Genomic DNA, 24,119 nt, shown 5'->3' on the forward strand with positions numbered 1-24,119 from the left:
AATTCTTCCTTTTTCAATTAAGCACATTTTTATTCAAGAAAGGTGATGGATTCATAGGACATTCATAACTTTAAGGCATAGACACTAAGACACTAATGATCATAAGACACAAGCATGGATAACATAAAGCATAAAAATCGAAAAACATAAGAATAAAGAACAAGGAAATCAAGGAATGGGTCCACCTCAGTGATGGCGGCTCTTCCTTGCTTTTGAAGGTCCTATGGAGTGCTTGAGCTCCTCAATGTCTCTTCCTTGCCTTTGTTGCTCCTCTCTTATGATTCTTTGTTCTTCTCTAATTTCATGGAGGAGAATGGAGTGTTCTTGGTGCTCCACCCTTAGTTGTCCCATATTGGAACTCAACTCTCCTAGGGAGGTGTTTAGTTGCCCCCAATAGTCTTGTGGAGGAAAATTCATCCCTTGAGGAATCTCAGGGATCTCATGATGAGTGGGATCTCTTGTGTACTCCATCCTTTTCTTAGTGATGGGCTTGTCCTCATCAATGGTGATGTCTCCCTCTATGTCAACTCCCACTGAATAACAGAGGTGACAAATGAGGTGAGGAAAGGCTAACCTTGCCAAGGTAGAGGTCTTGTCCGCCACCCTATAGAGTTCTTGGGCTATAACCTCATGAACCTCTATTCTTCTCCAATCATGATGCTATGGATCATGATAGCCCGGTCTATGGTAACTTCGGACCGGTTGCTAGTGGGAATGATTGAGCGTTGTATGAACTCTAACCATCCTCTAGCCACGGGTTTGAGGTCATGCCTTCTCAATTGGACCGGCTTTCCTCTTGAATCTTGCTTCCATTGTGCGCCCTCTTCACATATGACTGTGAGGACTTGGTCCAACCTTTGATCAAAGTTGACCCTTCTAGTGTAAGGATGCTCATCTCCTTGCATCATAGGCAAGTTGAACGCCACCCTCACACTTTCCGGACTAAAATCCAAGTATTTCCCCCGAACCATAGTAAGATAATTCTTTGGATCCGGGTTCACACTTTGGTCATGGTTCTTGGTGATCCATGCATTGGCATAGAACTCTTGAACCATCAAGATTCCGACTGTTGAATGGGGTTGGTAAGTACTTCCCAACCTCTTCTTCGGATCTCATGGCGGATCTCCGGATATTCACCCTTTTTGAGTGAAAAGGGGACTTCGGGGATCACCTTCTTCAAGGCCACAACTTCATAGAAGTGGTCTTGATGCACCCTTGAGAGGAATCTATCCATCTCCCATGACTCGGAGGTGGAAGCCTTTGCCTTCCCTTTCCTCTTTCTAGAGGTTTCTCCGGCCTTGGATGCCATAAATGGTTATGGAAAAACGAAAAAGCAACGCTTTCACCACACCAAACTTAAAATGTTTGCTCGTCCTCGAGCAAAAGAAGAAAGAAGAGAGTAGAAGAAGAAATGAGGAAGAGGGAGATGGTGGTGTATTCGGCCAAGGAGGGGGAGAAGTGGTGTTTAGGTAGTGGAAAATGAAGGGGTAAAGAGGGGTTATATAGGAAAGAGGGGGATGAGGGTTCGGCCATTTGAGGGTGGGTTTGGGAGGGAAAGTGGTTTGAATTTGAAGGGTGAGGTTGGTGGGGTTTTATGAAGGATGGATGTGAGTGGTGAAGAGAAAGATGGGATTTGATAGGTGAGGGGTTTTTGGGGAAGAGGTGTTGAGGTGATTGGTGAATGGGGGAAGAAGAGAGAGAGTGATGGTAGGGTCCTGTGGGGTCCACAGATCCTGTAGTGTCAAGGAAAAGGCATCCTTGCACCAAATGGCATCAAAATCCACGTTTTGAGCCTTTTCTGGCGTTAAACGCCGGGCTGGTGCCCATTCCTGGCGTTTAACGCCAGGTTTTTGCCCTTTACTGGCGTTTAACGCCAATCTGGTGCCCCTTTCTGGCGTTAAACGCCCAGAATGGTGCCAGACTGGGCGTTAAACGCCCAACAGCTAGGCTGACTGGCGTTTAAACGCCAGCAGCATCTTCCTCCAGGGTGTGCTGTTTCTCTTCCTGTTTTTCATTCTGTTTTTGCTTTTTTTCATTGTTTTTGTGACTTCTTATGATCATCAACCTACAAAAAAGATAAAATAACAAAAGAAAATAATTAATTATAAAACATTGGGTTGCCTCCCAACAAGCGCTTCTTTACTGTCATTAGCTTGACAGAGGACTCTCATGGAGCCTCAGAGATGCTCAGAACCGTGTTGGAACTTCCCAACACCAAACTTAGAGTTTGATTGTGGCCTCCCAACACCAAACTTAGAGTCTGACTGTGGGGGCTCTGTTTGGCTCTGTTTTGAGAGAAGCTCTTCATGCTTCTTCTCCATGATGACAGAGGGATATCCTGGGCCTTAAACACCAAGGATTCTTCATTCACTTGAATGATCAACTCTCCTCTATCAACATCAATCACAGCCTTTGCTGTGGCTAGGAAGGGTCTGCCAAGGATGATGGATTCATCCATGCACTTCCCAATCTCTAGGACTATGAAATCAGTAGGAATGTAATGGTCTTCAACCTTAACCAGAACATCCTCTACAAGTCCATAGGCTTGTTTTCTTGAGTTGTCTGCCATCTCTAGTGAGATTTTTGTAGCTTGCACCTCAAAGATCCCTAATTTCTCCATTACAGAGAGGGGCATGAGGTTTACACTTGACCCCAAGTCACACAAGGCCTTCTTGAAGGTCATGGTGCCTATGGTACAAGGTATAGAAAACTTCCCAGGATCTTGCCTCTTTTGAGGCAATTGCTGCCTAGACAAGTTATCCAGTTCTTTGGTGAGCAAAGGGGGTTCATCCTCCCAAGTCTCATTTCTAAATAACTTGTCATTCAGCTTCATGATTGCTCCAAGGTATTTAGCAACTTGCTCTTCAGTGACATACTCATCCTCTTCAGAGGAAGAATACTCATCAGAGCTCATGAAAGGCAGTAGTAAATCCAAGGGAATCTCTATGGTCTCAGTTTGAGCCTCAGATTCCCAAGGTTCCTCATTGGGGAACTCATTGGAGGCCAGTGGACGTCCAGTGAGGCCTTCCTCAGTGGCGTTCACTGCCTCTTCTTCCTCCCAGAATTCGGCCATATTTATGGCTTTGCACTCTCCTTTTGGATTTTCTTCAGTGTTACTTGGGAGAGTGCTTGGGGGAAGTTCAGTAATTTTCTTGCTCAGCTGACCCACTTGTCCTTCCAAATTCCTAATGGAGGATCTAGTTTCAGTCATGAAACTTTGAGTGGTTTTGATTAGATCAGAGACCATGGTTGCTAAGTCAGAGGTACTCTGCTTAGAGCTCTCTGTCTGTTGCTGAGAAGATGATGGAAAAGGTTTACCATTGTTAAACCTGTTTCTTCCACCACTATTATTGAAACCTTGTTGAGGTCTCTCTTGATTCTTCCATGAGAGATTTGGGTGATTTCTCCATGAAGAATTATAGGTGTTTCCATAGGGTTCTCCTAGGTAATTCACCTCTTCCCTGGAAGGGTTCTCAGGATCATAAGCTTCTTCCTCAGATGAAGCATCCTTAGTACTGTTTGGTGCATTTTGCATTCCAGACAGACTTTGAGAAATCAAATTGACTTGTTGAGTCAATATCTTGTTCTGAGCCAATATGGCATTCAGAGTGTCAATCTCAAGAACTCCTTTCTTCTGACTAGTCCCATTGTTCACAGGATTTCTTTCAGAAGTGTACATGAATTGGTTATTTGCAACCATTTCAATCAATTCTTGAGCTTCTGCAGGCGTCTTCTTCAGATGAAGAGATCCTCCAGCAGAGCTATCCAAAGACATCTTGGATAGTTCAGAGAGACCATCATAGAAATACCTATGATGCTCCATTCAGAAAGCATGTCTGAGGGACATCTTCTGATTAATTGTTTGTATCTTTCCCAAGCTTCATAGAGGGATTCTCCATCCTTCTGTCTGAAGGTCTGGACTTCCACTCTAAGCTTACTCCATCTTTGTGGTGGAAAGAACTTTGCCAAGAAGGCATTGACTAGCTTTTCCCAAGAGTCCAACCATATTCTAGCTCTGTCTCTCACAGCAAAAGGGAATGGCATCAGTCTATAGACCTCAGGGTTAACCCCATTAGTCTTGACTGTGTCACAGATTTGCAAGAACTCAGCTAAAAACTGATGAGGATCTTCCATTGGAAGTCCATGAAACTTGCAATTCTGTTGCATTAGAGAAACTAATTGAGGCTTAAGCTCAAAGTTGTTTGCTCCAATGGCAGGGATAGAGATGCTTCTCCCATAGAAATCAGGAGTAGGTGCAGTAAAGTCACCAAGCACCTTCCTTGCATTGTTTGCATTATTGTTGTTTTCGGCTGCCATGTCTTCTTCTTCTTTGAAGAATTCGGTCAGGTCCTCCAAAGAGAGTTGTGCTTTGGCTTCTCTTAGTTTTCTCAAGGTCCTTTCGGGTTCAGGGTCAGCTACAACAAGAATGCCTTTGTCTCTGCTCCTGCTCATATGAAAGAGAAGAGAACAAGAAAATGTGGAATCCTCTATGTCAAAGTATAGAGATTCCTTGAGGTGTCAGAGGAAAAGAGAAATAGAAAGAAGAAGGAGAAGGAGAATTCGAACTTTACTTAGATAAGGTTCGAATTGTGCATTAAGAAGGAGTGGTACTCCATAAATAGAAGGATGTGGGAAGGAGGGAAGAGAATTTTCGAAAATTAATTAAAATATTTTGAAAACATTTTTGAAAATTTGATGGATAATTTTCGAAAATTAAAAGTGAAAAAGAAATCAAGTGATTTTTGAAAAAGATTTTGAAATTAGAAATTTAAAAAAAGATTTGATTGAAAACTATTTTGAAAAAGATGTGGTTAAAAAGATTTAATTGAAAAGTTATGGTTTTAAAAAGATGTGATTGAGAAGATATGATTTGAAAACAATTTTAAAAGATATGATTTGAAAACAATTTGAAAAGATATGACTTTAAAAATTAATGACTTGCCTAACAAGAAAAGATATGATTCAAACATAAAACCTTTCTCAACAGAAAAGGCAACAATTTTTGAGATGTTCAATCAAATCATTAATTGTTAGTAAGTATCTTTTAAAAAGGAAGGAAATTGATTTTGAAAACATTTGATTGAAAAGATATGATTTGAAAAAGATTTGATTTTGAAAAACAAAAAAATTGATTTGAAAACAAAATCTTCCCCCTAGCACCATCCTGGCGTTAAACGCCCAGAATGGTATACATTCTGGCGTTTAACGCCCAAAATGCACCCTTTTTGGGCGTTAAACGCCCAACCAGGTACCCTGGCTGGCGTTTAAATGCCAGTCTGCCTTCTTCACTGGGCATTTTTGAATGCTCAGCTTTTTCTGTATAATTCCTCTGCAGTATGTTCTGAATCATCAATTCTTTGTATCATTGACTTGAAAAGACACAAATTAAAAATATTTTTGGATTTTTAATAATCAAAATGTAAAATGAATCAATTAACCATGCATGCAAGACACCAAACTTAGCAGTTTGTATACTACTGACACTAACAATATGAAAATGCATATGAGACACACAAAATACTTCAAGTCAATAGAATTCAAAGATCAAAACAAAGAAATATATGCATGGATTCGAAAATTATAACAAAAACATGCATTTGACACCAAACTTAGGATGAGACACTGAACTTAAGCAAGAAACATCAAATATTTTTGGTCTTTTTTATTTTGTAATTTTTTTTGTGTTTTTCGAAAATTAAGTAGGAAAAGGTATCAAAATTCTTAATGAGAATTCCAGGAATCAGTGCAATGCTAGTCTAAGACTCCGGTCCAGGAATTAGACATGGCTTCACAGCCAGCCAAGCTTTCAAAGAAAGCTTCGGTCCAAAACACTAGACATGGCCAGAGGCCAGCCAAGCCTTAGCAAATCACTGCTCCAAAAGCAAGATTGATAAGAAATCAACAAGTTCTTGTGGTGATAAGTTGAAACCTCGGTCCAATGAGATTAGACATGGCTTCTCAGCCAGCCAGATTTCAACAAATCATCATGAAACTCTAGAATTCATCTTCAAGAATTTCGAAAAAATATACCTAATCTAAGCAACAAGATGAACCGTCAGTTGTCCAGCCTAAACAATCCCGGGCAATAACACCAAAACTTGATGTTGTTGCCGGATCTTGGCACTGATGTTACCAAAAGCTTGCTCAAAACTTGAACAATCCCCGGCAACGGCGCCAAAAACTTGGTGCGCGAAATTGTGAACAATACTTTTTCACAACTCAAATAATCCCCGGTAATGGCTCCAAGAACTTGGTGGCTCAATACCATGGCATTACACAACTTCGCACAACTAACCAGCAAGTGCACTGGGTCGTCCAAGTAATAAACCTTACGTGAGTAAGGGTCGATCCCACGGAGATTGTTAGTATTGAAGCAAGCTATGGTCATCTTGTAAATCTTAGTCAGGCAAACTCAGATGTATATGGTGATGAACGAAAATAACATAAAAGATAAGGATAGAGATACTTATGTATATCATTGGTGTAAGAGCTTCAGACAAGTGTATGAAGATGCCTTCCCTTCCGTCTCTCTGCTTTCCTAATGCCTTCATCCAATCCTTTCTTACTCCTTTCCATGGCAAGCTCGTGTAAGGTTTCACTGTTGTCAGCAGCTACCTCCCATCCGCGCAGTGAAAGCTAATGCACACACTCTGTCACAGTGCTGCCAATCACCGGTTTGGTTCCCTCCCTACCGGAATAGAATAACTCTTTTGCGTCTGTCACTAACGCCCAGTAGGTTACAGGTTTGAAGCACGTCACAGTCATTCAATCATTGAATCCTACTCAGAATACCACAGACAAGGTTTAGACCTTCCGGATTCTCTTGAATGCCGCCATCAGGTCCTGCCTATACCACGAAGATTCCGAAGAATCCAAGAGATATTCACTAAGCCTCAGATGCTTGTAGAACAAGAATGGTTGTCAGTCACCTTGTTCATGGGTGAGAATGGTGATGGGCGTCAATCATCACCTTCATCATGTTGAAGAACAAGTGATATCTTGGATAAAGAACAAGCGGAATTGAATGGAAGAACAATAGTAATTGCATTAACACTCGAGGTACAGCAGAGCTCCACACCTTAATCTATGGTGTGTAGAAACTCCACCGTTGAAAATACATAAGCATAAGGTCTAGGCATGGCCGAATGGCCAGCCTCCCAATGATCTAAGATAGCATAAAACTCAAAGATAGCTACCAAGATGTCCCTAATACAATAGTAAAAGGTCCTACTTATAGAAAACTAGTACATAGATGAGTAAATGACATAAAAATCCACTTCCGGGCCCACTTGGTGTGTGCTTGGGCTGAGCAATGAAGAAATTTCGTGTAGAGACTCTCCTTGGAGTTAAACGCCAGCTTTAGTGCCAGTTTGGGCGTTTAACTCCCATTTGGGTGCCAGTTCCAGCGTTTAACGCTGGGATTTCTTGAGGTGACTTTGAACGCCGGTTTGGGCCATCAAATATTGGGCAAAGTATGGACTATCATATATTGCTGGAAAGCCCAGAATGTCTACTTTCCAACGCCGTCGAGAGCGCGCCAATTGGGCTTCTGTAGCTCCAGAAAATCCGCTTCGAGTGCAGGGAGGTCAGAATCCAACAGCATCTGCAGTCCTTTTTGGTCTCTGGATCAGATTTTTGCTCAGGTCCCTCAATTTCAGCCAGAAAATACCTGAAATCACAGAAAAACACACAAACTCATAGTAAAGTCCAGAAAAGTGAATTTTAACTAAAAACTAATAAAAATATACTAAAAACTAACTAGATCATATCAAAAACATACTAAAAACAATGCCAAAAAGTATACAAATCATCCGCTCATCAAAGGTTCACCCATGTAATTAACTTCTGCCATGGCAGGGTTCTCAGGATCATAAGCTTCTTCAGAAGCTGCCTCTCTAGTACTGTTGGATGCATGTTGCAATCCATTCAGATTTTGAGAGATTATGTTGACTTGTTGAGTCAACACTTTGTTCTGAGCCAATATGGCATTCAGAGTATCAATTTCAAGAACTCCTTTCTTTTGAGGTATCCCATTGTTCACGGAATTCCTCTCAGAAGTGTACATGAATTGGTTGTTTGCAACCATGTCAATGAGTTCTTGAGCCTCTTCAGGCGTTTTCTTCAGGTGAATAGATCCACCTGCAGAATGGTCCAATGACATTTTCGAAAATTTAGAGAGACCATAATAGAATATATCTAATATGGTCCATTCTGAAAACATGTCAGATGGACATCTTTTGGTCAGCTGCTTGTATCTTTCCCAAGCTTCATAGAGGGATTCACCATCTTTTTGTTTGAAGGTTTGAACATCCACTCTCAGCTTGCTCAGCTTTTGAGGAGGAAAGAATTTATCTAAGAATGCAGTGACAAGCTTATCCCATGAGTCCAGGCTATCCTTAGGTTGTGAATCCAACCATACTCTAGCTCTGTCTCTTACAGCAAAAGGGAAAAGCATGAGTCTGTAGACTTCAGGATCAACTCCATTCGTCTTTACAGTCTCACAGATCTGCAAGAACTCAGTTAAAAACTGATAAGGATCTTCAGATGGAAGTCCATAAAACTTGCAGTTTTGTTGTATTAAAGCAACTAGTTGAGGCTTAAGCTCAAAGTTATTGGCTCCAATGGCAGGAATGGAGATGCTTCTTCCATCAAATTTGGACGTTAGTTTTGTGAAGTCACCAAGCATTCTCCTTGCATTATTATTATTTTCGGCTGCCATCTCCTTCTCTTGTTCGAAAATTTCTAAAAGGTTGCTTCTGGATTGTTGTAATTTAGCTTCTCTTAATTTTCTTTTCAGAGTCCTTTCAGGTTCTGGATCAATTTCAATAAGAGTGCCTTTATCCCTGTTCCTGCTCATATGAAAGAGAAGAAAACAAGAAAAGAAAGAGGAATCTTCTATGTCACAGTATAGAGATTCCTTTATGTTAGTAGAAAAAGAAGGGGTAGAAGAATGAAGAAGGAGGTTCGGATTTTAGATGAAGAGAGGTGAAGAGAAGTGTTGGTAATTAAATAATTAAATAGAAGAAGAAAAGAAAAGGAAATTTCGAAAATAATTTTAAAAAGGGGTTAGTGATTTTCGAAAATTAGAGATAAAATGTAATTAAAATTAAAACATGAAACAATTAATTAAAAAGAATTTTTGAAAAAGAGATGAGATATTTCGAAAATTAGAGAGGGAAAAGTAGTTAGGTGGTTTGAAAAAGATAAGAAACAAACAAGAAGTTAGTTAGTTGATTGAAAAAGATTTGAAATCAAAATTGAAAAAGATAGGAAGATAGTAAGTTAGATAAGATATTTTTGAAATCAAATTTTGAAAAAGATAATATATATTTTTTTTTTGAAAAAGATCAAATAAAAGATAAAAAGATTTAATTTAAAAATTTTAAAATTATTTACTTCACTAACAAGAAACTACAAGATAAGATTCTAGAACTTAAAGATTGAACCTTTCTTAACAAGAAAGTAACAAACTTCAAATTTTTGAATCAATCACATTAATTATTAGTGAATTTTCGAAAATTAGATGTAAAGATAAGAAAAAGATTTTGAAAATAATTTGAAAAATAATTTTGAAATTTTCGAAAAATAAAAAAAAATGAAAAAGATATGATTTTTGAAAAAGATTTTTAAAAAGATAAGATTTTTAAAATTGAAATTTTGACTTGACTTGTAAGAAACAACTAATTTTGAAAATTTTTGACCAAGTCAATCCCAAAATTTCGAAATTTTGGAGGGAATTAAGGAAAAGATATTTTTTTGATTTTTGAATTTTTAATTATGAGAGAGAAAAACAACAAAAATACTCAATGCATGAAATTTTTAGATCAAAACAATGAATGCATGCAAGAATGCTATGAATGTCAAGATGAACACCAAGAACACTTTGAAGATCATGATGAACATCAAGAACATATTTTTGAAAAATTTTTGATGCAAAGAAAACATGCAAGACACCAAACTTAGAAATCTTTAATGCATGAAAAATATGAATGCAAAAAAATGCATATGAAAAACAAGAAAAGACATAAAACAAGAAATCATCAAGATCAAACACGAGGACTCATCAAGAACAACTTGAAGATCATGAAGAACACTATGAATGCATGGGATTTTCGAAAAATGCAAGAAAAAATTTTTAAAGCATGCAATTGACACCAAACTTAAAAATTGACTCAAGACTCAAACAAGAAACACAAAATATTTTTAGTTTTTATGATTTTCTAATTTTTTTTGAATTTTTATTAATTTTTTCGAAAATAAAGTTTAGAAAAACGAAAAATAAAAGAAAAATTTTGAAAAAGATTTTTGAAAAGAAAATTACCTAATCTGAGCAACAAGATGAACCGTCAGTTGTCCATACTCGAACAATCCCCGGCAACGGCGCCAAAAACTTGGTGGACGAAATTGTGATCCATGTTCTAACTATTTTGAGATGAAGGCATTCTTATGGCACTGGTTGAATTCACAACTCCGTTCAACTAACCAGCAAGTGTACTGGGTCGTCCAAGTAATAAACCTTACGTGAGTAAGGGTCGATCCCACAGAGATTGTTGGTATGAAGCAAGCTATGGTCACCTTGTAAATCTCAGTTAGGCAGATTAAAATTGTTTATGGTTTCGGAAATTAATAATAAGAAAATAGATGATATATAATAAAAGGGATAGAATACTTATGTAGATTCATTGGTGGGAATTTCAGATAAGCGAATGGAGATACTGTATGGCTCAAGGACGCCTGCCCTCCTACTACTTCAATTCAATCCTTCTTACTCCTTTCCATGGCAAGCTGTGTATAGGGGTTCACCATCAGCGGTGGCTACTTTCAATCCTCTCGGGAAAATGGTCCTCTGCGGCTGTCACTCGCATGGCTAATCGTCTGGAGGCATCACCCATGGTTGATGGCTACATCCCATCCTCGCAGTGAAAACTACGCTCACGCACTCTGTCACAGCACGGCTAATCACTGGTTGGTTCCTGCGCCTACTGGAATAGAATCCCTTGATTCTTTTGTGTTTGTCATCACGCCCAGCACTTGCAAGTCTGAAGCACGTCACAGTCATTCATTACCGGAATCCTACTCGGAATACCACAGACAAGGTTAGACTTTCCGGATTCCCAGGATCCTACTCGGAATACCACAGACAAGGTGAGACTTTCCGGATCCTCATAAATGCCGCCATCTATCTAGCTTATACCACGAAGATTCTGTTGGGGAATCTAAGAGATACACATTCAAGCTCGGTTGCATGTAGAACGAAAGTGGTTGTCAATCACGCGCGTTCATAAATAAGAATGATAATGAGGGTTATCTAATCATCACATTCATCATATTCTTGGGTACGAATGAATATCTTGGAATAAAAATAAGAGAGAATTGAATAAAAGAAAATAGAACTGCATTAATACTTAAGGTACAGCAGAGCTCCACACCCTTAATCTATGGTGTGCAGAAACTCCACCGTTGAAAATACATAAGTGAAAGGTTCAGGCATGGCCGAATGGCCAGCCCCCAAAACGTGATCAATAGTCTCTTAGGATGAAGAATAAAACAAAACTGAGACCAAAGATGTAACGTGGTCAAAAAGACATCTAATACAATAGTTAAATGTTCTATTTATAATAAACTAGCTCCTAGGGTTTACATGAGTAAGTAATTGATGCATAAATCTACTTCCGGGGCCCACTTGGTGTATGCTTGGGCTGAGCTTGATCAATCCACGAGCTGAGGCTTCTCTTGGAGTTGAACTCCGAGTTATGACGTGTTTTGGGCGTTCAACTCCGGATCATGACGTTTTTCTGGCGTTTAACTCCAGACAGCAGCATGTACTTGGCGTTCAACGCCAAGTTACGTCGTCAATTTCCGAATAAAGTATGGACTATTATATATTGCTGGAAAGCTCTGGATGTCTAATTTTCAACACCGTTGAGAGCGCGCCAATTGGAGTTCTGTAGCTCCAGAAATTCCATTTCGAGTGCAGGGAGGTCAGATTCCAACAGCATCAGCAGTCCTTTTGTCAGCCTTCTTCAGAGTTTTGCTCAAGTCCCTCAATTTCAGCCAGAATTTACCTGAAATCACAGAAAAACACACAAACTCATAGTAAAGTCCAGAAATGTGAATTTATCATAAAAACTAATGAAAACATCCCTAAAAGTAGCTCAAACTTACTAAAAACTATCTAAAAACAATGCCAAAAAGCGTATAAATTATCCGCTCATCAGCCCTCTTCACAGATGTCTATGAGGACTTGGTCCAACCTTTGATCAAAGTTGACCCTTCTAGTGTAAGGGTGTTCATCTCCTTGCATCATGGGCAAGTTGAATACCAACCTTACATTTTCCGGACTAAAATCTAAGTATTTCCCCCGAACCATTGTAAGTCAATTCTTTGGGTCCGGGTTCACACTTTGATCATGGTTCTTGGTGATCCATGCATTGGCATAGAACTCTTGAACCATTGAGATTCCGACTTGTTGAATAAGGTTAGTAAGAACTTCCCAACCTCTTCTTCGAATCTCATGTCGGATCTCCGGATATTCACTCTTTTTGAGTTTGAAAAGGACCTCGGGGATCACCTTCTTCAAGGCCACAACTTCATAGAAGTGGTCTTGATGCACCCTTGAGATGAATCTCTCCATCTCCCATGACTCGGAAGCGAAAGCTTTTGCCTTCCCTTTCCTCTTTCTAGAGGTTTCTCCGGCCTTGGATGCCATAAATGGTTATGGAAAAACAAAAAGCAATGCTTTTACCACACCAAACTTAAAAGGTTTGCTCGTCCTCGAGCAAAAGAAGAAAAAAGAGAGTAGAAGAAGAAGAAATAGAGGAGATGGAGATGGCTTTGTGGTTTGAATTTGAATGGTGAGGTAGGTGAGGTTTTATGAAGGATGGATGTGAGTGGTGAAGAGAATAGTGGGATTTGATAGGTGAGGGGTTTTTTTAGGGAAGAGTGGTTGAGGTAATTGGTGAATGGGTGGAGAGGAAGAGAGAGTGGTGGTGGGGTAGGTGGGGATCCTGTGGGGTCCACAGATCCTGAGGTGTCAAGGAAAAGTCATCCCTGCACCAAGTGGCGAGCAAAAATGCTCTCTGTGCCAATTCTGGCGTTAAATGCTGGGCTGGTGCCCATTTCTGGTGTTTAACGCCAGCTTCTTGCCCTTTCCTGGCGTTTAACGCCAGTCTGATGCCTGATGACTACGCATCATGTTATGTTTTTCTATGCTTTTTCATATAAAAATCAATTCATAATGCTTAATTATGGGAGTGTTTTGGTGATTAAATTGAATATTGCTTTGATTGCTTGAGTTAATAAATTTTGTAGGAAATTATGGAAAATGAAGCAATAAAAGCACTAATAGAGGAAGCACACTCCCAAGGTGGCAAAAAGTTGGAAACAAACTCAAAGAGAAGCAAAGAGGATTTGCAACCCTGACCCCTTCACACTCCAATAAGAATAACTCGAGCTACAAAGCTCCAAATGAAGTGATCTCAGTGTCATTAGAAAGTAGACTTCCAGAGCTTTCCAACCATATATAACAATTTATAGTTGACACTGATTTGTGGGGACAAATTGCTATTCGTTTAGCTTCACAATTTCAGCGTAAAACAAGTCCCTGCAGTTCGCCAGACTGACCTCTTCACCTTCAAAAGATCATAACTTGGGCTAGAGAAGTCCAATTGACATGCTTTCAGCGGCGTTGGAAAGCTGAGATCTAGGGCTTTCCAAAGATATATAATAGTCTATAGTGGACATTCAATTTGGAGACCCAAACAGACCAATACTTCAGCGTGTAAGGTTTTTCCAAACCTTCAAAAGCCCAAAATGCCACTTCAATGACACTCCACATTGGGCCACTTCCAAATACTCCAATCCCTTCATTTATTCTTCAATGTTTCAGGCTTCTATGAAGGGAGTTAAAAGTTCACAAGCCCAAGTCAAGCCACAAGTAACAATCAATCAAGGCCACAAGAATCATCTAGAAGTAATTAGGAAATTTGCATTTGATTGTAATTTCATTTGAATTTGTAATTTAGGTAGCTTATAAATAGGGCCTTAGATTCATCATTTGATACACACCATGGAGGGGTGGAGGTGACTCCACTCCCCTTTCACTCTCATTCTCTTCTCTTCTTCCATTTTTTTTCATACACACTTTTGTAAATATTTTGCTATGATGAGTTTCTAATTTCCAACATTTGGGAAAGAGAGCTCTATTGCAATTTAATGGGTTGATTTATTTTTATTCTTCATCTTCAATTCTTCTTTCATTGTTTCTTTAGAGAGAGTCTTTGTGCTTCAAAGATCTAATTACTATCGAGAGAGGGATTAGATCTATTTAAATTCTATGATGAACTTGAGAAAGGAGTCATAGAATTTAGTTTGAGGCTCTTCTCTCACAACTCTCTTGATTGATAATTCTTAGCTTGATATGTGAGATGTAATCACTTTGAATTGAAATCTTGAGGGTTGTGTGGCTCTAAATTAGAGACCATTCTTCATCTCTTCTCATGAGCAATTAGATCAAGAGATTGGCAATTGATCAAGTTAAGAGAAATCAAATCACCAAGAGATTGGGGTTTGATTACTTATGATTTGCCAAGAGATCAATGATTGCATGATTGAAGTGGAGATGAGAATTGTTGATCTTGAGAATGCAATATCTCTTGATCCCAATGTTAATTTCATTCTTAATTCTTGTTATTTACTTCTTGTCTTTAATTCTTGTCATTTAATTGTTCTCTTTAAATTCTTGTCATTTACTTATGCACATTTATGGCTTTCTTTACTTTTGCACATTTATGCCTTCCAAGTGTTTGTAGAAATACTTCATTTGGTTTTACTTTCTAGTCATTTACTTTCTTGCACTTTACTTTCTTGTACTTTCTATTCCTTGCAATTTACATTCTTGCACTTTAATTTTTAGCACTTTAATTTCTTGTCATTTACTTTCCTTGCACTTTATTGCTTTTATTTAATTTCAAGTCATTTACATTTCTTGTTGCTTATCACTCAAACTTGAATCGTCTAACTAGAATAATTAATCAACTATTGCTTGCTTAATCCATTAATCCTCGTGGGATCGACCTCACTCTAAGTGAGTTTTACTACTTGATACGACCCGGTATACTTGCCGGTAATTACGTGAAATAAATTTTTACGTATCAATGCCCCTTTCTGGCGTTAAACACCCAGAATGGTGCCAGACTGGGCGTTAAACGCCCATTTGCTAGCTTCACTGGCGTTTAAACGCCAGCAAGTTCTCCTCCAGGGTGTGCTATTTTTCTTTCTGTTTTTCATTCTGTTTTTTCTTTTTCAATTGATTTTGTGACTTCCCATGATCATCAACCTACAAAAAACATAAAATAACAAAGGAAAATAGATTAAATATAACATTGGGTTGCCTCCCAACAAGCGCTTCTTTAATGTCAGTAGCTTGACAGTGGGCTCTCATGGAGCCTCACAGATACTCTGAGCAATATTGGAACCTCCGAACACCAAACTTAGAGTTTGAATGTGGGGGTTTGGTAGCGCGAAATTGTGATCACTACACAACTTTGCACAACTAACCAGCAAGTGCACTGGGTCGTCCAAGTAATACCTTATGTGAGTAAGGGTCGATCCCACGGAGATTGTTGGTATGAAGCAAGCTATGGTCACCTTGTAAATCTTAGTCAGGCAGACTCAAATGGGTATAGATGATGAATAAAACATAAAGATAAAGATAGAGATACTTATGTATATCATTGGTGAGAGCTTCAGATAAGCGTATGAAGATGCCTTCCCTTCCGTCTCTCTGCTTTCCTACTGTCTTCATCCAATCCTTCTTACTCCTTTCCATGGCAAGCTTATGCAAGGGTTTCACCGTTGTCAGTGGCTACCTCCCATCCTCTCAGTGAAAACGTTCCTATGCTCTGTCACAGCATATGGCTAATCATCTGTCGGTTCTCGGTCAGGCCGGAATAGAATCCAGCGATTCTTTTGCGTCTGTCACCAACGCCCCGCCTGCTAGGAGTTTGAAGCACGTCACAGTCATTCAATCATTGAATCCTACTCAGAATACCACAGACAAGGTTAGACCTTCCGGATTCTCTTGAATGCCGCCATCAGTTCTCGCCTATACCACGAAGACTCTGATCTCACGGAATGGCTGGCTCGTTTGTCAGGCGAGCACTCGGTTGTCAGGCGATCAACCATGCATCGTGTATCAGGAATCCAAGAGATAAACACTAGAGCCTCGTATGCTTGTAGAACAAGAGTGGTTGTCAGTCACTTTGTTCATGAGTGAGAATGATGATGAGTGTCACGGATCATCACATTCATCAAGTTGAAGAACAAGTGATATCTTGGACAAAGAACAAGCGGAATTGAATAGAAGAACAATAGTAATTGCATTAATACTCGAGGTACAGCAGAGCTCCACACCTTAATCTATGGTGTGTAGAAACTCCACCGTTGAAAATACATAAGAACAAGGTCTAGGCATGGCCGTGAGGCCAGCCCCCAAATGATCTAAGAACTAGATGTCCAAAGATGATCTAGAGATCTAAAGTGATCAAAAGATGAAAATACAATAGTAAAAGGTCCTACTTATAGGAAACTAGTAGCCTAAGGTGTACAAAGATGAGTAAATGACATAAAAATCCACTTTCGGGCCCACTTGGTGTGTGCTTGGGCTGAGCAATGAAGCATTTTCGTGTAGAGACTCTTCTTGGAGTTAAACGCCAGCTTTGGTGCCAGTTTGGGCGTTTAACTCCCATTTTGGTGCCAGTTCCGGCGTTTAACGCTGGAATTCCTGAGGGTGACTTTGAACGCCGGTTTGGGCCATCAAATCTTGGGCAAAGTATGGACTATCATATATTGCTGGAAAGCCCAGAATGTCTACTTTCCAACGCCGTTAAGCGCGCGCCAATCGGGCTTCTGTATCTCCAGAAAATCCACATCGAGTGCAGGGAGGTCAGAATCCAACAGCATCTGCAGTCCTTTTCAGTCTCTGGGTCAGATTTTTGCTCAGGTCCCTCAATTTCAGCCAGAAAATACCTGAAATCACAGAAAAACACACAAACTCATAGTAAAGTCCAGAAAAGTGAATTTTAACTAAAAACTAATAAAAATATACTAAATACTAACTAGATCATACTAAAAACATACTAAAAACAATGCCAAAAAGCGTACAAATTATCCGCTCATCACAACACCAAACTTAAATTGTTGCTTGTCCCCAAGCAACTGAAAATAAAATAAGATAAAAAGAAGAGAATATGCAATGAATTCCAAAAACATCTATGAAGATCAGAATTAATTAGATGAGCGGGGCTTTTAGCTTTTTGCTTCTGAACAGTTTTGGCATCTCACTCTATCCTTTGAAATTCAGAATGATTGGCTTCTTTAGGAACTCAAAATCCAGATGGTGCTATTGATTCTCCTAGTTAAGTATGATGATTCTTGAACACAGCTACTTATTGAGTCTTGGCTATGGCCCAAAGCACTCTGTCTTCCAGTATTACCACCGGATACATACATGCCACAGACACATAATTGGGTGAACCTTTTCAGATTGTGACTCAGCTTTGCTAAAGTCCCCAATTAGAGGTGTCCAGGGTTCTTAAGCACACTTTTTTTGCCTTGGATCACAACTTTATTTCTTTCTTTTTCTTTCTTTTTCTCTTTCTTTTTTTTTTCGTTTTCTCTTTTTTTTTTGTATTCACTGCTTTTTCTTGTTTCAAGAATCATTTTTATGATTTTTCAGATCCTCAGTAACATGTCTCCTTTTTCATCATTCTTTCAAGAGCCAACATTCATGAATCACAAATTCAAAAGACATATGCACTGTTTAAGCATACATTCAGAAAACAAAAGTGTTGCCACCACATCAAAATAATTAAACTGCTATAAAATTCAAAATTCATGCAATTCTTTTCTTTTTCAATTAAGAACATTTGTTTAAGAAAGGTGATGGATTCATAGGACATTCATAACTTTAAGGCATAGACACTAATAATCATAAGACACAAACATGGACAAACATAAAGCATGAATTTTCGAAAAACCAAGAAAATAAAGAACAAGGAGATTAAAGAACGGGTCCACCTTAGTGATGGCGGCTTGTTCTTCCTCTTGAAGGTCTTATGGAGTGCTTGAGCTCCTCAATGTCTCTTCCTTGTCTTTGTTGCTCCTCTCTCATGAGTCTTTGATCTTCTCTAATTTCATGGAGGAGGATGGAATGTTCTTGGTGCTCCACCCTTAGTTGTCCCATGTTGGAACTCAATTCTCCTAGGGTGTTTAGTTGCTCCCAATAGTCTTGTGGAGGAAAGTGCATCCCTTGAGGTATCTCAGGGATCTCATGATGAGAGGGGTCTCTTGTTTGCTCCATCCTTTTCTTGGTGATGGGCTTGTCCTCATCAATAAGGACGTCTCCCTCTATGTCAACTCCAACTGAATAACAGAGGTGACAAATGAGATGAGGAAAGGCTAACCTTGCTAAGGTAGAGGACTTATCCACCACCTTATAGAGTTCTTGGGCTATAACCTCATGAACTTCCACTTCTTCTCCAATCATGATGCTATGGATCATGATGGCCGGGTCTAGAGTAACTTTGGACCGGTTGCTAGTGGGAATGATTGAGCGTTGGATAAACTCCAACCATCCTCTAGCCACGGGTTTGAGGTCATGCCTTCTCAATTGAACCGGCTTCCCTCTTGAATCTCTCTTCCATTGTGCGCCCTCTTCACATATGACTGTGAGGACTTGGTCCAACCTTTGATCAAAGTTGACCCTTCTAGTGTAAGGATGTTCATCTCCTTGCATCATAGGCAAGTTGAATGCCAACCTCACATTTTCCGGACTAAAATCTAAGTATTTCCCCCGAACTATAGTAAGCCAATTCTTTGGATCCGGGTTCACACTTTTATCATGGTTCTTGGTGATCCATGCATTGGCATAGAACTCTTGAACCATCAAGATTCCGACTTGTTGAATGGGGTTGGTAAGAACTTCCCAACCTTTTCTTCGGATCTCATGTCGGATCTCCAGATATTCACTCTTTTTGAGTGAAAAAGGGACCTCGGGGATCACCTTCTTCAAGGCCACAACTTCATAGAAGTGGTCTTGATGCACCCTTGAGATGAATCTCTCTATCTCCCATGACTCGGAGGTGGAGGCTTTTGCCTTCCCTTTCCTCTTTCTAGAGGTTTCTCCGGCCTTGGATGCCATAAATGGTTATGGAAAAACAAAAAGCAATGCTTTTACCACACCAAACTTAAAAGGTTTGCTCGTCCTCGAGCAAAAGAAAGAAGAAGAGAGAAGAGAGAAGAAGAAGAAATGGGAAGAAGGGAGTGGCTTAGTGTTCGGCCAAAGAGGGGGGAGAAGTGGTGTTTATGTTGTGTGAAAATGAAGGGGTGAAGAAGGGTATATATAGGAGAGGGGGGGCTCATGGTTCGGTCATGTATGGGTGGGTTTGGGAGGGAAAGTGGTTTGAATTTGAAGGGTGAGGTAGGTGGGGTTTTATGAAGGATAGATGTGAGTGGTGAAGAGAAAGATGGGATTTGATAGGTGAAGGGTTTTTGGGGAAGAGGTATTGAGGTGATTGGTGAATGGGTGAGGAAGAAGAGAGAGAGTGGTGGGTTGGTGGGGATCCTGTGGGGTCCACAGATCCTGAGGTGTCAAGGAAAAGTCATCCCTGCACCAAATGGCATGCAAAAACATGTTTTGTGCCAAATCTGGCGTTAAACGCCGGACTAGTGCCCATTTCTGGCATTTAACGCAGGTTCTTGCCCTTTCTGGCGTTTAACGCCAGTCGGTCCCCTTTCTGGCGTTAAACGCCCAGAATGGTGCCAGACTGGGCGTTAAACGCCCAACTGCTAACCTTACTGGCGTTTAAACGCCAGTAGGTTCTTCCTCCAGGGTGTGCTGTTTTTCTTCCTGTTTTTCATTCTGTTTTTTCTTTTTCAATTGATTTTGTGACTTCTCATGATCATCAACCTATAAAATAAAATAACAAAAGAAAATAGATAAATATAACAGTGGGTTGCCTCCCACAAGCGCTTCTTTAATGTCAGTAGCTTGACAGAGGGCTCTCATGGAGCTCACAGATACTCAGCAATGTTGGAACCTCCCAACACCAAACTTAGAGTTTGAATGTGGAGGTTCAAACTTAGAGTTTGGTTGTGGCCTCCCACACCAAACTTAGAGTTTGACTGTGGGGGCTCTGCTTGACTCTGATTTGAGAGAAGCTCTTCATGCTTCTTCTCCATGGTGACAGAGGGGTATCGTTGAGCCTTAAACACAAAGGATTCTTCATTCACTTGAATGATCAGTTCGCCTCTATCAACATCATCACAGCCTTTGCTGTGGCTAGGAAGGGTCTGCCAAGGATGATAGATTCATCCATGCACTTCCCAGTCTCTAGGACTATGAAATCAGCAGGGATGTAATGGTCTTCAATCTTCACCAAACATCCTCTACAAGTCCATAAGCTTGTTTTCTTGAGTTGTCTGCCATCTCTAGTGAGATTCTTGCAGCTTGTACCTCAAAGATCCCTAGCTTCTCCATTACAGAGAGAGGCATGAGGTTTACACTTGACCCTAAGTCACACAGAGCCTTGTTGAAGGTCATGGTGCCTATGGTGCAAGGTATGGAAAACTTCCAGGATCTTGTCTCTTTTGAGGTAATTTCTGCCTAGACAAGTCATCCAGTTCTTTGGTGAGCAAAGGAGGTTCGTTCTCCCAATCTCATTTCCAAATAACTTGTCATTTAGCTTCATGATTGCTCCAAGGTATTTAGCAACTTGCTCTTCAGTGACTACTCATCCTCTTCAGAGGGGGAATACTCATCAGAGCTCATGAATGGCAGAAGTAACTCCAATGGAATCTCTATGGTCTCATTTTGAGCCTCAGATTCCCATGGTTCCTCATTTGGGAACTCAGTGGAGGTCAGTGCACGCCCACTGAGGTCTTCCTCAGTGGCGTTCACTTCCTCTCCTTCCTCTCCAAATTCGGCCATGTTGATGGCCTTGCACTCTCCTTTTGGATTTTCTTCTGTGTTGCTTGGAAGAGTACTTGGAGGGAGTTCAGTAACTTTCTTGCTCAGCTGTCCCACTTGTGCCTCCAAATTTCTAATGGAGGACCTTGTTTCAGTCATGAACTTTGAGTGGTTTTGATTAGATCAGAGACCATGGTTGCTAAGTCAGAGGGGTTCTGCTTAGAATTCTCTGTCTGTTGCTGAGAAGATGATGGAAAAGGCTTGCCATTGCTAACCTGTTTCTTCCACCATTATTGTTGTTGAAACCTTGTTGAGGTCTCTCTTGATTCTTCCATGAGAAATTTGGGTGATTTCTCCATGAAGAATTATAGGTGTTCCCATAGGGTTCTCCTAGGTAATTCACCTCTTCCATTGAAGGGTTCTCAGGATCATAGGCTTCTTCTTCAGATGAAGCTCCTTAGTACTGCTTGGTGCATTTTGCATTCCAGACAGACTTTGAGAAATCAATGACTTGTTGAGTCAATATCTTGTTCTGAGCCAAAATGGCATTCAGAGTATCAATCTCAAGAACTCCTTTCTTCTGATTTGTCCCATTGTTCACAGGATTCCTTTCAGAAGTGTACATGAATTGGTTATTTGCAACCATTTCAATTAGCTCTTGAGCTTCTGTAGGCGTCTTCTTCAGATGAAGAGATCCTCCAGCAGAGCTATCCAAAGACATCTTGGATAGTTCAGAGAGACCATCATAGAAAATACCTATGATGCTCCATTCAGAAAGCATGTCAGAAGGACATTTCTGATCAATTGTTTGTATCTTTCCCAAGCTTCATAGAGGGATTCTCCATCCTTCTGTCTGAAGGTTTGGACTTCCACTCTAAGCTTACTCAATTTTTGAGGTGGAAAGAACTTTGCCAAGAAGGCATTGACTAGCTTTTCCCATGAGTCCAGGCTTTCTTTAGGTTGTGAGTCCAACCATGTCCTAGCTCTGTCTCTTACAGCAAAAGGGAATAGCATAAGTCTGTAGACCTCAGGGTCAACCCCATTAGTCTTGACAGTGTCACAGATTTGCAAGAATTCGGCTAAGAACTGATGAGGATCTTCCAATGGAAGTCCATGGAACTTGCAATTCTGCATTAGAGAAACTAATGAAGCTTAAGCTCAAAGTTGTTTGCTCCAATGGCAGGGATAGATGCTTCTCCCATAGAAGTCGGGAGTAGGTGCAGTAAAGTCACCCAGCACCTTCCTTGCATTGTTGGCATTGTTGTTGTTTTCGGCTGCCATGGGTTCTTCTTCTTTGAAGAATTCGGTCAGGTCCTCAACAGAGAGTTGTGCCTTAGCTTCTCTTAGCTTTCGCTTCAAGGTCCTTTTAGGTTCAGGGTCAGCTTCAACAAGAATGCCTTTGTCTTTGCTCCTGCTCATATGAAAGAGAAGAAACAAAAATATGGAATCCTCTATGTCACAGTATAGAGATTCCTTGAGGTGTCAGAGGAACAGAAAAATAGAAAGAAGAGGTAGAGGAATTCGAACTTAATTAGATAGAGTTCGAATTGTGCATTGAGAAGGAGTGGTACTCCATAAATAGAAGGATGTGGGAAGAGAGGAAGAAATTTTCGAAAATCAAGTGAAATATTTTGAAAACATTTTTGAAAAACTCTAATTGATTTTCGAAAATCAAGAGTGGAGAAGGAATCAAGTAATTTTTGAAAAAGATTTTTGAATTTAGAAATTAGGAAGATATGATTTAAAAACTGTTTTGAAAAAGATGTGATTAAAAAGATATGATTGAAAAATTATGCTTTTAAAAAGATATGATTGAAAAGATATGATTTGAAAACAATTTTAAAAAGATTTGATTTTAAAAATTAATGACTTGCCTAACAAGAAAGATATGATTCAAACATTAACCTTTCTCACAGAAAAGGCAACATACTTAAAATGTTCAATCAAATCATTAATTGTTGGTAAGTATCTTTGAAAAAGGAAAGAAATTGATTTTGAAAAGATATGATTGAAAAGATATGATTTGAAAAAAGATTTGATTTTGAAAAACTTTGAAAACTTGAAAAAAATTGATTTTGAAAACAAAATCCTCCCCCTTTGCCATCCTGGCGTTAAACGCCCAGAATGGTATCCATTCTGGCGTTTAACGCCCAAAATGCTACCTTTTTGGGCGTTAACGCCCAACCAGGTACCCTGGCTGGCGTTTAAACGCCAGTCTGTCCTTCTTCACTGGGCGTTTTGAACGCCCAGCTTTTTCTGTGTAATTCCTCTGTTGCATGTTCTGAATCTTCAGTTCCCTGTACTATTGGCTTGAAAATAGAACCAAGATCAAATAAACAAGGCATGCAAGACACCAAACTTAAAATTAGACACTAGACTCAAACAATAAACATAAAATATTTTTGGTTTTATGATTTTTATAATTTTTTTTGTGCTTTTTCGAAAATTATATGAACTAGAAAATAAAGGTTTCAGAATTCTCAATTTGGATTCCAGGAATCATTGCAATGTTAGTCTAAGACTCCGGTCCAGGAATAGACATGGCTTCACAGCCAGCCAAGCTTTCAAAGAAAGCTTCGGTCCAAAACACTAGACATGGCCAATGGCCAGCCAAGCCTTAGCAGATCATTGCTCCAATAGCAAGATTGATAGAAATCAACAAGCTCTTGTGATGATAAGTTGAAACCTCGGTCCAATAAGATTAGACATGGCTTCTCAGCCAGCCAGATTTCAACAGATCATCATGAAACTCTAGAACTCATTCTTAAGAACTCTGAAAAAAATAATACCTAATCTAAGCAACAAGATGAACCGTCAGTTGTCCAGAATCAAAACAATCCCCGGCAACGGTGCCAAAAACTTGGTAGCACGAAATTGTGATCACTACACAACTTTGCACAACTAACCAGCAAGTGCACTGGGTCGTCCAAGTAATACCTTACGTGAGTAAGGGTCGATCCTACGGAGATTGTCGGCTTGAAGCAAGCTATGGTTATCTTGTAAATCTTAGTCAGGATATCAGAAATTATCAGGATTGATTGTGAAAAGCAAAAGGACATGAAATAAGTACTTGTTTTGCAGTAATGGAGAACAGGTTGAGGCTTTGGAGATGCTCGGCCTTCTGAATCTCTGCTTTCCTACTGTCTTCTCC

The 24,119-nt window shown here is 39.8% G+C and overlaps 1 non-coding gene across 1 annotated transcript; it reads left to right on the forward strand.

Moving 5' to 3' along the window:
• Positions 1-3,828: 3,828 nt before the first annotated feature.
• Positions 3,829-3,936, forward strand: LOC130972280 (small nucleolar RNA R71). Its single transcript, XR_009083469.1, has one exon. It is a non-coding gene; the product is annotated as a small nucleolar RNA R71 (small nucleolar RNA).
• Positions 3,937-24,119: the final 20,183 nt, after the last annotated feature.

This window comes from Arachis stenosperma, chromosome 3 (assembly GCF_014773155.1).
Source record: "Arachis stenosperma cultivar V10309 chromosome 3, arast.V10309.gnm1.PFL2, whole genome shotgun sequence".
In the NCBI taxonomy this organism is placed as follows: domain Eukaryota; kingdom Viridiplantae; phylum Streptophyta; class Magnoliopsida; order Fabales; family Fabaceae; genus Arachis; species Arachis stenosperma.